This window comes from Anser brachyrhynchus (genome assembly GCF_964034855.1).
Source record: "Anser brachyrhynchus genome assembly, chromosome: 7".
Lineage (NCBI taxonomy): Eukaryota > Metazoa > Chordata > Aves > Anseriformes > Anatidae > Anser > Anser brachyrhynchus.
Genome location: NC_137701.1, coordinates 2,372,934 through 2,387,258, shown reverse-complemented (window position 1 = coordinate 2,387,258; position 14,325 = coordinate 2,372,934). Strand labels below are relative to the sequence as shown.

Below are 14,325 nucleotides of genomic sequence, written 5' to 3'. Positions count from 1 at the left end.
AAAATTGAACTGCATTTACTGTAGTGTTGCCAAACATTATTTCTGAGTGATAAAACACCCTCTTCATCCACTCAGGATGAACACACCAAGGCTTATAAAGCTCTCATATCAGTGCCAAGAAGAAAGGGGCTGCTACTTTGCCACTAGGATAGATTGCAGGTCCTATCTGAAATCCTTTTTTCTAAGATTCTCAGTTCTGATGCTACTATTCTTAACAGTGCAGTTGATTTGTTTACAAATCACGAAATAAGATAAATTTTCCTTTAGATATCTGGCAACTCGATACTTTTCTGCAGCACAGATGAAGGTAACCTGTGTTTCATGATTTCCCCAAAGGACTGAAGCCCTCAGCAGTGGCACGCTGGGGCTCTTGAATGCCACACACCATGCTCAGATGAACCACCTGGATACTCAACATAACAGATTTTCTGTGTTTTGAGAGCATCACTTGGAAGGTTCGTTTTTACATGGAAATATTACCGAGCTGGGGAGGGTGAGGCTGGATACCACTGCCGTGTTTTCCCAGGGATTTTGCTCTCTTTGTTCGGCCCCGCTCTTGGTTCTCTGGAAGAACGTACAGGTCCTCCAGGTGCTAGAGACCATGGTTAAAACCCAGGGCATGAGAAGCAGTTGGGAAGGCCAGAGGAGACAATAAGATGAAGAATGAGTTTTGGAAGAAGCTGTTTGGGAATAAGAAGTTTCCCCATCAGTTTCTGTCAGACATGGTGGAGTGGATGTTTCAGCATTCCCAAAGGAACATCGCTGTGGAGGTAAAAATGTTTTCTACTGAAAGTTTCTAAATAGTCAGATTTTTAAATTTAACCAATTTTCATTTTTTAGGGAGAAGTCCAAACAACACATGGACTTACTAAAAAGAGATGAAACCGTTTTAGTGGGAAATAAGTCAGGATCCTACAGATCAAACATTGCACAGGAATCAAGCTGATTGCTACTTCCTGACTTGTCTAGAAATATCCAGCTGCTAATAAGAAGATCTGGCCAGTCTATTCTAGGATACTTGGGTTTCAAACTTGGGATATTTACTCAAAGCAATTCATCCCCTAACCCAAACTAATGCTCTTGGCAAAGAAACACGTTCAAGTCTAAAGGGAGTGGCCTCCATCTCCTTAGGCTTCTACTTGAAGGAAGGAAAAAAGAATGAGAATTTACTCCTCCCCTGACTCAAAATCTCAGTTTACCCCAAGAAAACATATTTGCCTCCCATGCAATGTAATTACAAGTCAGCTGAGAAACTTGGAATGAAGGAAAACAGATCCATACATTGGCAAATTCATATAGTCCCTCAGCTTCGAGGGATGCCAGCAAACCCATTACTGCAAAAGCATTTTGCACAGAGTCCCACTTCTGGATTTACAGGCTTAATATAGGGAACTTAGTCTGGAAAGGAAAAAAAATCCCTCTCATTCACTATTTCCAATGGAAAAGGATTTTTCCCAAGTGAAAAGTAAATTGCTGAGAAAATGCAATTGAAATGATTAAAATTGCTGAAGGTTTTCCCCTTAATTTTGTTCATGTCCTTCCCCACAAAAATTCCCACGATAGTCAGCATCAGAAGATTTCGCTTGCTCTTGAATTCCTCCTCCCGAATCATAAATATTTATCACGTGAATGGGGTCCTTACAAGTCTCTCACATTTGTGAAAGAAAGCAGTTTGCTGCAGGATTTGACCTTGAAAATCTTCCCTTGTCTCACTGACAGGAGCCAATACTATTTTTCCTTTTTAATAGCCTTAGAAATTTGTGCCAGACAGACAGAACAGCCAGACAGACCACACGCAGATTATTAAAAACAGTTAAGGGTGTGTGATTTTCATATAGGGACATAATGGCCACTACATTGTGGGCACATACGAGGTGCTAAGGAGGGAGGGGGGATTGTTCATTAATGAATATAACTAATGAAAGTACATTGGAATATGGTTTGCTCAACATAAAAAGCCTTCTTCTTCAGCTAGAAAATGGAATCAATTGCCTGAAGTAATGGAGGAATTAAAAAACACCAGCAACCTTTAGATTTTGGAACTATCGGCATCTCTTCCACAGACTCCTGTACTGAAGTGCCCTTAGCCCCTCAGCACACGCCTCCATCATAAATACACACCCCACAAAGTACACAGATAAATAACGTGCTTTAGCCTCTGCCAGGCGCTTAAACACTGAGGAAGCAATGCAGACCAAGGCAAGGAAGGGACCAGGCAATGCTGCTTTGAACAGCTCAGCCGTGAGAAGCTGGGGGACACATTTTGTTTCCCTCTATCTGTGTTCTCCCTCCCTGCATCTTCTGGCAGTGCTGCACTCTGAGTACAGCTAGCTTGCAGTTGCTACTTTGACCCTCAGTAGTCTGTTTTTTAAAAAGACATGAAAATCGATCCCTCAAAGGGAGTGGGCATCTCAGCCAGCTGCCTGAGGTGGGCTTGCTCTTGCTCTCTTTGAAGAGAACAGAAAATTTTCAACACATTCAATGAGTATTGGACTATCATCCATGGATGAGTCTGACTCCCATGTTAAATTAATGCTAGCAAATGCACAGCCCCTGTAAAGGTACCAATGGAAGGGGCTGCACAGAGCCGGAGAAACTTTCTTGAGAAGCTACCTTAGAAAGACCAGAAAAGACCACGCATGATCACCTCAGCATTTGCCTTGATGTTTGTGACACAGAAAGAACCCCTGGATCCACAGGATCTCCACGGCCCATTGAATTCGTAGAGTCAAACAAGCATAGGAAAGTCAGCAAGTCCTGCAGGACAGAAGACTTCTTGCTCCTGAAGCCAGGAAGCTAATGTGGTCAGGAAACCCACTGCCTGCTCCTTCTTCCCTGAATGTCCTCCTGTTCCTTTATCTCCCCATAGATATTTTGACAAAAATGGGGAGGGGGGTGGCGAGGAAGATGTTTTTCTCAGAAATTTTCTTGGTTTCCCAAGGCTCTATGGTGAAACACGAAGATGTTTTGGACAGGTTTCCCCCTTCGCCTCACTTCCCTGACACACAATAGAGTCCCATTCTGGTGGCAGGAAGTGATTACTCATGGTATCTCTGGCAAAGGAACATTTCCATTGAAAAATGGCTTTTGGAAAACTCACTTGTTTTCCATTGGCCTTAAAAAGACCATTGACTGAAAAGGCCTCTCCATTTGAAATCCTGGTTTAAGGTCAGGAGCCTTGTCTGAATTCAGCAGCATCTCAGTACCTCTGAAAAGGAGGCGGTTTCCAAAGCATTATTTGAACTCTTATCACTTCTTCCACTTACCTTCCCCAGCCTACCACACAGCCGCAAACACACGCCAGCCAGCTAACCCCAATACAAGCCGCTAAAGCAGTTCAGCAGCTGCCTGCACATGAAAGTCCCATCCCAGGGAAAAAAAAAAAAAAGGCCTTAAAAATTCTTCAGGATGCAAAAAATGGGCTTGTATCACAAAGAAAAAATATTTTCCATCACCACAATGAAATATTTATTAATAGCAGACACTAAATAATCTAGTACAGACTTGTTCACCAGAGTGCAGATTTTAGTGGGAGTCTCTGAGAACCAAAGCCCATTTAATTGTAATGAATAATAGCACAGATTTCCTATATTTGGGCTTATATTTTTCAAAAAGCGTTAGCAAGTAAACATGGATATTCCCAAACTGTGAATATTTAGTTAAGTTCGATTCTGATGTTTCTTGTTCTGAATATTACTCTATGAATTATTAAATTGCAACTGATTTTCATAAGGATGAATTTTTTTGTTTGCAAAAATTGCTACTTTATTCCACCTGAAGCAAAATCCTCTACACATGGAGACGACTAAAGGCAATACACACTTGAAAAGGAAGACAAGGTCTGAGCCAAAGGATATATCGGATGAAAACCAGAGATGACACCTTTCTTTGAGTACCATACACCCGTAATGGCTTCAGACAAATGAGAATTTTTACAAATGACTTACTAGTATTAAAACTTTATGCGTAGGATTTGCTTTAGTTGAGCACATGCTACTGACTGCACATTTTCACGTTATTTACACCTCAAGTCTCTGACCAGAAGTATGCAAGAAGTCTTATCCCAAATGCAGGGTGTAGGGGACAGGGCAGAGGGGCTGGAGGAGGAGAAGTCAAGTGCTTTCCACGCACAGACACTGCTCTGGCCTGGCCTGGCCTGAGCTGCTGCAGGGCACTGAGGAGGCCATCTCATGCTGGGGGGTGGTGGGGAGCTGAGAACAAGCCCAGGTGGAAACCCACACTCTGCACTGAAACACCAACTTTCCATCACCACTCTTGCTTTAAACTCTCTGTTCATTCTTTCCATTGAGACTGGGCAATCCTGGGGGCAGCGGGCTTGTCCAGGACCTAAGGCAGTGACCGAGGCCCCACAGCCACACTGATCTGCCCCGGGGACCTAAGGGTGCTCATGTCACAGTGGCACTCTTAGCCAAGCGAGGCAGAGCAGACCTCCTGCAGCTGACACCTCAGGGGCGAAAGGAAGGGGGCACTTTTAAACTTACGTAGCTAAAGTATAGGCTGGAGTGAGCATTAAAGGATGGTCATGACAGAGCTGCTCAGGTGCAGAGGGGTAATTAGCATTAACATCAGTTCATAGAGTCAGCTGCTCGCACTCCTGCTCCTAGAGCTATCCCTGTGACTGTTGCAGGCTCAGGGGAAATGCCCTTTGCTCCTGTAGAAAACATTTTTGTAATACTGAGCCTATACAGAGAAAGGGGAGAAAGAAGTGCCAAGAGCTGTCACCTCCCCAGGACAGACTTACTGCTGGGGCCTGTGGATACACAGTGATGCTGCCAAGTGGTCAAACTTTTGCTGCTGCTTGCCTGGCAACTTGAGTAGAATGGCTCAGAGTGTTGCATGTTCCCGCCCCCCCCCCCCCCAAAAAAAAATACTATTTGACAAGTAAAAAGGGACAGTGGCAAGCTTATTTAGCCACTCAACTGCTGAGTAGCTTGCTGGGTGCATTGGGAACCATGACTTTCCAAAAGGCTTGGCTTATGGACACCTTGCAATTGTCCTGCCTATTTTAACATGCCATACACAAGGCTGAAAATCAGCCTGACAGCATGAAGAAGCCTCTGGTTAGACAGCAAACTTCACTTTCTGTCCTTTTTAAGTGTAACATTTTCATTCTCACACATGTGCATGCTCATTTGGGAAGCATCTGACTAGTTCTGGCACCAGATTTGGACACCTTAATGTGTGCATCTTCCTTGCAGCCTCATAGCACTGAATAACACATGAATCTGCATTTGTCTAGAGGTCTGCTCAGATTGGCCCAGGCTGGTAAAGCAGCCAACATTTATCTTGCTGCTGCCGACAAGGGGGAGATTGCAGGGTGCAGGGTGCGTGGGACCTGGCCGCGAGCACAGCAGAGCACAGCACCGTGCAGCTGGAGCTGGTGTCTCCTGAGCCGGGCCTTGCCTTCCAGCCTCAGAGAGGCCAGCGCTGCGGGGAGCACCAGAAGGGTTGCCTTCATCAGCACCTCTTGCCTGCTATCCGCAAGGCCGTGGTATCTAGAATGAGGAACCGCAAAGCTGATGCAATGTTTGCCAGCAAAGACTGGCTCTTAGTGGCAAGTGCTAGTGTTAAGCACAGATTCATTTGACAAACCACATCCCGTCACCGACAGAAAATCAGATTCCAGAGGACAGCCATCCTTTAATGCTGGGTAGCTTAGGGTTAGGCTCACATGGCCTTCTTGTGTCCCTTACAGCAATACACCCTCTAAGAGGTGCTGGGAGTAAAACGATAGCTGGGTCATTGCGACAGCACAGAACACATTTTGAATGGAAAATCCCATCATTTTCTTGAAAAAACAAATCCAAAAAGAATTTATAGGATAGGTTTAGTTTTTTTTCAGCGTGCAGGAGGGTTTTAATTTTTTTTCCTCGCCACATGAACTGCCAACTAAACTGAGAAACAAAAATCCTAAATAAAAGTTCAAAACCAACCACCAACTGTTTGGAAACCGAAAAAGAAACTCTACTAGGAAACCAGCCTGTTCAAGACCGTGTTCCAGTAAGATGCCAGGGACAGGTCACTTGGTTGTCTCATTGGAATAACCACATTTTAGGTTTCCAGAGTAAAATATATGAAGTTGGGCAGCCAAGATGGTTAGTACAGGGCTCACATTTTAACACAAACAAAGGGTAATCTGGTCTGGTGCAGTCTGGTCACTGCAGCAGTGTATCTGAAGGTTAGGTTTTATGTTTATTAGCATCATCCAGATGGCGTTTTATGTCCTTAATAACTTTGTCCCTGACTAAGCCATGAACCTACTGTTTGACAAACACTGTAGGAAATATCTATCAGCAGAAAAGCCATTTTGTAATGAGGGGTAGAGCCGATACGTTTAAGATGCCTACAATTTACTTCTGTGTACCTGTCACCTTTTGTTGTGTACACTTAGCATTGTAAAGCACTATAAGCAGTTGTCCTTAAGCTCAGGGGTCTGGACAAATTAGTACAGTACGTTTGCTGGCTCCGGAGAGCCTTGCAGCTCCTCCTAGCACAACACGGAGCAGTGTGGGCTCCTCCACCATGCCCAGTCCCAACCCCACCACGTGCCTCGTGCCATGCCCAGTGTCTTAAGCTCAGAGTTTATCTGCAAATCAGTGTAAACCCGCCTTTGTCACAAATTTGTTATGGTAAGTCAATTATCTCAGCTCATAGGAAGCCTTGACATCTCCAAGGAGAATGTGTTTTGTATTTCATTAGCAGAAATACCTCATCCAGCCCTGCTTCCCTCTGACACCTCACCCCAAACTCCGTATTCCTTGCAGAACCTCCAGGACTTACTGTGTTTTGATGACAGACACAAAAGCTCCACTTCTAATTAGTGGGATCTGCGAGTTTGTGTGCAACACTATTTTGGCTTCTAACTGATAAAATAAAAGGACCACTGACTCTAATTTTAGCAAGACCACTGTTGTACCGTATGACAGCTCAGCATCCCAGGAGCCTCTTTCAGCACATCAGAGGTCTCAAGTTTTTCCACTTTCCTTTTAAACCCTAAAACACTTCCTTCCTTCCTAACTGCAAAACACACGGTCAAGGCAGTGCCCTGAAGTGAGCAGAAGTCACTTTGTGTTTGCAGAGAGCAGCGCCCAGAGAGCAGCCAGCAGCACTCAGCCCCTCCAAACGCTGCAGCCGAGAAGGGACTGCTCAGGCACCCTGGCAGCGCGACGAGGTGTGCCATTTCCTACCCGGGCAGCCCGGGCATAAATGCCAATACGACATTTAAAACTGGAGTTGTGGCCAGCTATCACAGACTTATCAAATGTACAGGCTAAAAGATAATGAGTTTAAACAATCCAGGAGACTCTATATACTTGTTCCACTGGTTTACTGAACTAATTGGAGTTAAATTGGTTCAGCTTCATGATTCAGACAAGACCAGAATGAACATTAACAGCACTTTCAGTGTTTCATGACACAATTTACATAGAATTAAAGCAACTGGAAAAAACCTTGCACTCAGGGAAGTATGCATGCATCGGGGTTGAAGCAGACACTGGCAGTAGTGACATCAGCATGTTTTTTAAAGCATACGTTCGTCTTTTGCAGTGATATTTTGGGACCCTAAAAATGTCACTACAGAACTGTCCCAGTTTTTGATTTTGAAAATGTCACCTGTGTCATCGTTGGAACTGGGCTGTTATTTCCAGAACTAACCATTTGGGGAATGGTTGCATGCGAAAGCGAAACCTTAGCACCAGTTCTGCAGCGAAAGAGGGAAGGCGAAAGTTCTGGCGCTCTCACTGGCGCTGGAGTTATCCAGGAATTGGCTGCCTTACCTCAGGCCAGCCTGCCACTTGCCAGCATTCAGAAATTCACATTTCTTTTCAAATTTGCTATTTTCTTTAGGCGTTCATTTTGAACGTGACCAGCTGTTCTCAGAACAGGGATCTGGAGCCATATTCCATATTTTTAGAGCAGGCATCTTTCCTGTTAAACAGAAAGATGAAAAACTCCAAATTAGAATATAGTTCAGAGGAATGGAAGAAAATTCACAAGTGTAAAACTGCTGCTGTTCACTCAAAAGGCTTGCAACAAAGATACAGGGCAACTTTCCTGATAATAGCAATGGTTTACCTGAAATGTGAGGAGAAATGAAGCCAGGACAACTGCCCAGCAAACAAACAGCTCACTGAGAGCCCCAGGGACTGGTTCCATGAAGGTACCAAAAGGTACAATTTCACTCCGGTACAGGTTCCTGTCCTCCCCTTGGGCCAGCACCAACACTGACACAGCTGTGTCAGGCACTAGATCCAAGATATGATCAAGCTACAGACTAACCTGGCCAAAACGATCCTGTTTTGGATACAGCAAGTCTCTCAGCTGTGCCACAGCACGCATATCGGTGCTGTCCCCATGGCAAGGGTGGGAGTGGGAAGGCGGGACTGCAATGGACAGCAGAACTACCCCTTTGGGCAGCAAAGTGACAGGAAATGTGCACCCTGAGTAAAATTACCAGGCATTTCCAACAGCACTGGAAATGATGAAGCCTGAGCTCACAGGGCCTTGGGCTGTGAGCTACTAGTCAGGTGCTGCCAGTGGCACAACTTATCCAGACACGTTTGTCCTCTGATGCCTGGTAACACGTGTGTTTGTGCCACATCCTTCCCCTCCGCCAAAACTGACAGAGCATTTCTCCTCTAATCAATCACATCTATGCCTAGAACTTGTATGCAATTAATTATCCTTGAGACCTGTACTGCTTCAGCCTACTTGGTTGAGGACAGCCAACAGCTTCCACTGCCTTTGAATGGGGTAAAAATAAACAAAACATTAAAAAGCAATCCCATATTCTTAACAAATCAGCCAACAAATTGAATCAAAACAACATTTAAAAAAAAGAAGAAAAAAAAAAAGAAAAACCCCACCACCATCAATCACCAAGGTCAAGGGAAATGTATGCAGAAGACCAGCCCTGGGGCACTCTTTCCCAAAGGCCTTCATCTTGAGTGGTCACTTCCCCCAAGACATCCCCAGCTCCTTTGGAGGTCAGTAATTTTACGCTGCTTTACAGGCAGGAAGCTGAAGAATAAGGGACAAAGACAATGTTGGCCTTCAGCAATCAGTATGGGATCCAGTTTGTTTCCTCACCCACTAGGTAGCGCCACTTTTCAGTTTATTTTTATGTTGTGCATCTTGGAAATTCAGAAAAAAAACACACCCCAAGTCCAAAATATTGCAATATTAGCTCAATACTGCAACCAAGCCTCAATGGATCATCTATAATTATTCATGGTGTTCTGAATTCTCACTGTGTTAACCAAAATTTCAAAACTTTACATTTTTATAAAGCCATATATTTATCAGTTGGCCACAGGTGCATCTCCTCCTATTTTGCCATTGTTAAGTATTTCTCTTTTAGAAGAAAGCCTTGGTTTATTCCACATGCTGCAATGAATGCTAGAAATTCATAGCAAGGCAATTTACAAAAAGTTTCACCAACACTCCATGCTGTCAGGATATACAAATCTGGATTAAATGCCCTGTGGGAGAGTTTACCCCTAATTAAGTGTTAAAAGGAGGGAGTTTATCCCTCCTCGGTGGAGGCAGGACCCTTTCCATCCTGCTCCAGAATGAGCTGCCCTGGGCAGGACAAGGAGGAGATGCATTAAAGGACCCTGCGGAACGAGCAGAGCCCCCTCCTACCACCCCCGGCCAGCAGCACATGTGGGGCACCGCCAGCACACAGACAACCTGTCCCACCTCCCACTTGAATCCAAGGGGCTGTCCACCCTGTGAGCACCATCTGTAAAACCCCCTTTTTTAAAGGAATGCAAAGAAGGGCTCTTTCAAAGGGCTTTTACAGGTTCTCTCCTTCCCATAGGAAGGAAGAAACCAAAAAACTCAGAGTTGTATTTTCATCAGATTGTCGCAAACTGCTCCCAACTCCTGGCTGTAGGAGAATATCCTAGGTGAAGGTGAAAGAAAGGCTCTCGTACAAGTGGATGCCCCCTGTTCCCCAGCACCACACAGCGCAGACATCCACTGGCAGCAGTGAAGGGTTCTCAGGCAACGCGCTGTACTACGCACCGCTCAGTCCCAAAGAAAAACATGGGCTCCAGTGAGTAATCCTTGATAAAACAGAGTACATTATTTTACATTTGTAATTTTAAAGATGAAAGGGTATGAAACACCCTCGGCTTGTTATTAGGAAACGCCTTGTTAGCCACTTTCTTTTGAATTCACTCAGTGCCATTTGCAGAAAAGCCATTTCTCCCCAGGAACCATTTCTTTTCAGATTGCTTTTTTCCCCGCTTCCCAGCAATTTCTGTTTTCAGAGTAATGAAGACCAATGTGGTTCTCTTCTACACCATTTCACTACATTTACGTTTTTTAAAATAATTGATCATATCTCTGTAATTTTATACTTTTATTCTAAAACATAGGATACATACAGTCACTACTCAGCATGGCCAGTGAATTATGGCTTATTTGGGACTTTAAATACAAAGATTATAAAAGCGTTGGTTAAAGTGCTGCCAAGTGAACTAAACTTAGTGTTCATGGTATCTAGCTAAATATATGTTTTTAAGTAATAAGAAGGAGTTGTTATTGAAACTGCAATCATCTTTCACAATAAATACTGTTTTATTTGAAAGCTTCTATAGAATAAAGTTATATCAGTACTTGGGTATGGTGTACTTATAATTAACGCAAATATAGGGAAAACGTACTAATGGTTCGTAAACTGCATTTCTTTTGTTTATGCTAATGCAAAGAGTAATTTGGTGTGCTACATGCACCAAGGACTGACAAAGGCATGGCTGGATAGTAGGCAAAGATGTCTGCTCAGGGATTCTCAGCTTGGACAGTTGTAAGCAGGAGCATTATCAAGTGTAATCAATGGATTAAAGAGGAGGTAAGGCTCCCAGACTGTTAACAGGCACAGGCTTGGGAGCTGAATTACGATGATGATATTGTTTAGACTGAGATTCCCTAGGTATGATTGCAACCGCATAAATACAGCCTACGTGGACATTCCTGAGACCTGCCGAACTCAGATATCTCTGCCAGGATGAAAGCTCTGTAAAATTAGCAGCTAGCATCAAATTTCAGACACGTGCTCTCCAAAATAAAAATTAGCTTTATCTGAGCTCACATGAGATCTAAAAGCAAGGCTCATAAACATTTAAAAAAATCAAAGTTGTGTTTTCCCTCTGTTGTAACTAAAGGCAATTGAAAGAACAGTAGATTTGTACTTTTAAGTATGTGTATATGTATTTAAGTAAAATAAATAAGTATAAAAATGTTTATTTTAAAAATATATATATTTTTAGCAGATCAGAGCGAAAAAGTACATACAGTAACAGGTTTGTCTGCAGTATCAACAATGCAATAAGGAAAAGTTAAAAACAGTTAATTTACTTGGGGGGGAGGGAGATTGAGCAGAGTTTGAAGTAAAGGGGTTTCTGTTTTGTTTTTTTCTCTTGTATACAAAAAATTCTTGGTGTGGTTTCTGTCACTAAAAGTTGAACTTCCTGAGTATCCTGCAAATCGCACTCATACTTTGTTAAAATCACATCACTCATCCTGGTGAGATCAATGAGGCATTAAACACACAAATAATTAAAGGATTGGGGTTCTGCAAGGCTATTTATTGGAGTAACTTCTGTTTATTTAGGGTTTGTAGGGCCCTGTCTTATTCTTAACATTTGCACAGCAAGGGAATTGGATTCCTAATGACCTATCTTCCCTCTCTCTGGGAGATGCATGTGCTTTAAAAGACCTGAAGAAGGAACAATCTTTCTGGTGAAAGCAAGAAGGAATAATCTTTCTGGGGTGTCCTATTCAGAAGCACTCCCTCACCTAGTGGTCACAACCGGAGTACCCTTCAGACACCAAATACAGCTGGCATCTCCAGAGGAGTACTGCACAGGGAAGAGCCCACAGGTTTGTCCTTCACTCCCAGCTTCTCCCTGGCTGAAATCTATGAAAGCATCAAACCCCAAAAGCATCAATACAGCCCTGACCATTTCAGACGTGTGAGTCTGTGAGAGCCTTCATCCAAGGATTTTTCATCCTGGACCTTTTCCAATGGGAGGATGTATGGAGTGAGGATGGGGACCACATCTGGCACGTGGACATAATGCCCCAGCCTTGCTCATCCATCCACCTCTGAGAAGGCCTGGGGTTGAGGCCTCAGGGTCATGTGTTTTCTCTTGCTCTGCTCCCTCTCCTTGTCCTCATCCCCTTCAAAGCACTGTGGGGAAACATGGCCACCTGACACCACCTGACAGCCACTCAAAGGCAGCTAGTCCCATAAAGTCAGGGGGCTCACACAAAACCTCTATGAGGAGGCTGCCCCAGCCGAGAAGCTGAGCCAGTGTGGATGGTCAGCATGGCCTTGAGGCCCTGACATGAGGCCTGCTCACAGGGGCTGCGCACAGCTCAGCCTCACGTTAGGGCTGGTCCAACTCCCTCAATCAATAAGATTTCCCACCAGAAGAAGGTGATTTTCAGAACTTGAAACTTTTTCATGTGAAAATGGCAGTTTTGACAAAGGCCTTTCACTCCGTGATGGAGATAATCAAAATGAAAAAATCTCATCTTGAATCAAAATGAAAAGAAACGCAAAACTGAAACAGTTACACTTTCTGTTTTGACATTTCCCATTCAAAACTCCTCAGAATCCTCTCCCTGCTGTGTGAAAATGTTCCTTTTCTGATTTTTTTTTTTCATTTGTTTCACTGGGGGAAAAGAATTTGGAAATGCTGACATTTCTCGCATGAGATATTTCAAGCTTTATCTAGGGAAGTTGTGCCTACAAGTACACTGAGTAAGGCTTGGTTCCTTGCACCCCACCCCACGAGCATTTCAGAAGACTTGCTGGAAAATATCAAATTTAAATAATATCCTTCCAATATTAAAAGCAAAGTTAGTGCGTTATGTTTTTTCTCTTAAAATCCAAACACTTTTCCAGGATTTCAAATATTAAAAGGTAACCAGATTTAAAATGAATTTCACAGCAGAAATCCTTCCATAGAAAATCATAGACCAGCTGATGCAACTGGCAAAATTCACACTTTTAATTAAAATGATTAAACACAGGAGACCCCATTGCCTGTTTTATGTATAAAACAACAACAAAGTAGGTATTTATGAAAGAAATATCATGTTTCTGTGCATCTTAAAGGAAAAGCTGAGAATTGAATTTAAACTGAGGACTCTTTGTGAGGTGTTTACACTCTTCTTCATTCTCCAAACTACTAATACAAACCTGAGAGTAGCCCAGTGTTCAAATTTTTATGCTGTCAAAGGCAGCCTGCTGTTACATATTTCTTCTATAAAATGTATCCATGTATATACACTGCATGACTCTGCTAATTTCAGTGAGATTCCAGCAGTAAACACAACATGAAACTAATCTTTTCCTCAATGGTCAAAGGTTTGCTATTGCAAAAATCAGTCTGTTCTAAAACATTACATATTTTTAATGTGCTCTTATATGAAATGTTACATAAATGATTTTTTCATATTTCATAATACAGAACTCCTCTGAAATGAGTAAACAACTTTCATGAGGAGATCAACAGAAATATATATATTTTTAGTAATATTAAATGTATTTATAGATGATTTTACACTCAGGTTCCCTGCAAAAATAATACCAATTCTCTCTATACAAGTTCCCCTCAATGTGATCAGTAGAGACACTTTATTCACTTTCTGGGAAGCAAGGCTCTTATAACAATTATTTGTAAATACAGTTAAATTAAAATCTTCAACTGCTTTTACTCCACAGTCATGAAAATAACTATACCCAGAATCATTTCACTTTAAAAAAGTCATTTTAGTCTAAAGTTTGGCAAAAAAATAAACTGAAATGCTTAGAAATTTACATTTTTGTCACTCCATAAATCAAAACTTACTTTACATATTAGAACAATTTTTGTGGGAATTTTGGATCTGAGCTGATAACCTTTTGCCAAGTTTTAACAAAATGCAAATTGAAACATCTGAGATATTAAACAGACAATCGAGGTTTATGATTACATCATAAGATTATTGCCCAGTAACACTGCATACTACGGCCCCAATTCTGAAACACTTGCACGCTTTATGTATGCAAGCAACCCTTGTGAACACAAATATAAGTGCTAATATAACCTCATGGCATCGAGAACACAATGTTGTATCAGCAATTGACATGCAAACTGTTTTGCTAAGGGAACATTCCTCCAAAAAATGTAGGAGGGTATATGTGTAGAAAAGGGCAGCAAACTACGGCAGAAGCTTAATTATAGTACCTCTAATGGCAGGAGGAGAATGTAGCTTTGAAGACAGCCAGCACTCTGTGCTCAGAGC

General features: G+C 42.6%; 1 protein-coding gene across 12 annotated transcripts in view; it reads right to left on the bottom strand.

The window, feature by feature from the left end:
• LOC308198140 (uncharacterized protein) overlaps positions 1–7,950 on the bottom strand; it is a gene marked incomplete at its 3' end in the record, with an annotated part of 176,686 nt that extends 168,736 nt beyond the window's left edge. For 11 of the 12 annotated variants that reach the window (XM_080599941.1, XM_080599940.1, XM_080599949.1 and 8 more), the window contains exon 1: positions 7,636–7,950. The remainder of the gene's footprint in view (positions 1–7,635) is intronic. The other variant, XM_080599942.1, reaches the window with a different exon arrangement.
• Positions 7,951–14,325: the final 6,375 nt, after the last annotated feature.